This window comes from Vulpes vulpes, chromosome 16 (assembly GCF_048418805.1).
Source record: "Vulpes vulpes isolate BD-2025 chromosome 16, VulVul3, whole genome shotgun sequence".
Lineage (NCBI taxonomy): Eukaryota > Metazoa > Chordata > Mammalia > Carnivora > Canidae > Vulpes > Vulpes vulpes.
This window is the reverse complement of record NC_132795.1, coordinates 46185750-46188609: the sequence shown is the minus strand read 5'-3', so window position 1 is coordinate 46188609 and position 2860 is coordinate 46185750. Positions and strand designations below refer to the sequence as shown.

The 2860-nt window shown below is 33.4% G+C and overlaps 1 pseudogene; it reads right to left on the bottom strand.

The window, feature by feature from the left end:
• Window positions 1-264: 264 nt before the first annotated feature.
• Window positions 265-1206, bottom strand: LOC112919606 (olfactory receptor 6C68-like; annotated as a pseudogene).
• Window positions 1207-2860: the final 1654 nt, after the last annotated feature.

Here is a 2860-nt window from a genome sequence, read left to right as displayed (position 1 = left end):
GGAGTAACTTTTATTATCTATTATAGTAATATTATTAAGTTAATTTCTCTTCAGAATGGTTTTTAAGAAATTGATATGCAAAAGTATCAAATATCGGTTGAAAAATCAAGAATGGTATAAGCAGGGCTCAAGGTTAAGGAAGTGTTGAGAAATTAATGTAACTGAAGTATATACTATTAAAAAGAAAGATTATAGTCTTCAAAAATAAAATGTCTGTGGACATTTATTCTTGCTTCTGAGATGTTTTAAAAATACTATTTCCTTTTACTTAGTTGTGAGCAAGGCAATTCTTTTGATTGAGTCCTTGAAGGCTTTCTTAACTTGATTGTTTCTCAAGGTATACATAAATGGGTAAATGTAGGTGAAATAGAAAAAATGAGCAGTGAAACCACTTTATTAATGGTCACTTTTTCCTTTGCTGTAGGGTTCATATAGATGAAAATGCATGTGCCATAGGTGATGGATACCACAATCATGTGGGAAGAACAGGTCGAATAGGCCTTTGTCATTTGTTGAACAGAAGGGAATCTGAAAATTGTCTTGATGATGTAAGCATATGACAGAACCACACAGGTAAGAGTCATATTCAAGGTCAGTATGGCACAAGGTCAGTATGGCACACTGTCCATTCCATGAACCTTGTATCTGAACATGAGATTTTCACTAAGGGAAATGAATCACAGCCAAAATGATCGATTATGTTAGAATCACAAATTTTAGATTTAAACTCAGACTAAGTGGTGGGATTATTATACATAAACCAGCCGCCCAACAACAGATATTGAGAATCCTGCAGACGCTGTTACTCATTATGATCACATAATGCAAGGGTTTGCAGATGGCAACATAGCGGTCATAGGACATGGTGGCCAGCAGAAAAAACTCTGATACTCCACAGAGGTCAGTAAAAAACACTTGAATGACACAAGCATTATAGGTAATAACATTGTCACCTGTTGCTATGCTATACAAATATCTGGGAATAATGGCAGATGTGAATGAGATCTCCAAGAAGGAGAAATTTTTTAAGAAAAAGTACATGGGTGTTTTAAGGTGGGGATCCACAAAAGTGAGTATGATGATGGTCAGGTTTCCAGTTATACTCAAAGTGTAGGTGAGAAGTAGAAAGATAAAAATCAGAACTTGCAGCTCAGGGTCATCTGTCAGTCCCAGCAGAATGAATGTTGTTATTGTACCGTTTCTCATCACTGACTTCTGACTTCTCTCCGATGTGTATGTGATATTCAGGTAGATTTTCTTATAGATTATAGATTATTTTAACTGTTCTAAAACATAATGTATTAAAGTTTTATATTTCATTATATTTATAATATAACGGAAGCATATTTATATATACATTTACATTTCATGTCTATCCTGTGCTTAGGATTTTTCCCATGTGACTAAGTAGATTACTGAGAGACTGACACTGAGAGAGTGTCATTTTATGGGTGAAAAAATTCTTCCCTACTCAGAAAGTAAGTCACAAAATTTAACCCTCGATTTCATGCCTTTTCTTGACACTTTGGGTCTTTTTAGAAAACAGTGCTAATATAACTTGAGTTCACTTTATAGACACTAGAGCAAAACTCAAGGTCTTTGTTCCAAAGGATTTTTGTTTTTGGTGTGTTTTTAGGTTATGAACAACTTTATGCCCTGCTGATTCCCCCTACCTCCTGCTACACAGCCTATTATTTTTTTCTGAATATTTGCATTACCTGTACTGAATTTGTGTTACCTTTACTGCCTACACAAGTGACGGCTGTCTTGTCTTCCCTCCTTCATCTTCCAGTCAGTGAATTATTTTATCTTCATTGATGCTACACCTGGAGGGACTCAAATGTCTTTAGTATACAATCAAGATCTTAAGCCTTGAGGTTTTCTGACATTTTCCCCTTGCATACAGACTTCATTTGTTTTATAAGCAAATTCACTTTATTGTTTAACTTACTGAGTTCTCTTCTGATTGGGGCAGAATTGTTTGTGGCAGAATTATTTGGGACTATTTACCTTGTTCACAGTGTTTGTGATATAGAGAAAAATCACTAACAGTATCAAAGTTTACTCAGGAGTTAGAATCCTCTTAGGAAATTTTGTCTCTCATTCAACAACTATCAAATTGAGATGCAGAAGGAATATTCATATACTTGCAACGCACTCACCTTCCTTTCATCTCTTCTCTGAATCTCTGAGATAATGTGCATCACTGTGAAATCTTACTTGGCCCCCAAACTATTATTCAATTTTCAAAATATAGCTATTTCCCCCCAAATAATTGCAACTTACTTTAGGATAGAAGTTAATAAAGAAACTGACACTAAACTGTAACTAACTGATTTTGTTATTCTTTCTAACAAATCTTTAAATGAGCACAGGAGTGTCATGAAATGCTGTCATTTCAGTCATTATGGTGTTCTTTTGGTGCTGGAAAGAGGAATACAAGGGCATGATTATAAAATTCTACATATATGAAAACACTTTATTTCAAATTTGAGGTTGAATATCTATCCAAAGTTACCCTAAATATTTCTTCCATTAGTTGGATACAGATTTGCTTACATACCTTATGCATGCAAACTTCTAGACATTTATCTACACAGGGAAATTCATTCTTAAAAAATTACATCTCATAAATATATCTTAGATACATTAAAAATATAAAAATTATCACTGAAATTCAGTTTTTTAGGAGAAAATATAACTTATATCCTACAAAGGGAATTACAATCAAAGAGACAAAATTTATTATACTTACTCTTCTGTTAGTAAATCAGAGTTTCTGTTGGTTGTTTGGCCATAGCAATATTAAGACTACAATGTTAAAAGTGATATTTTTATAAAGGTATTTATGTCTTCATAT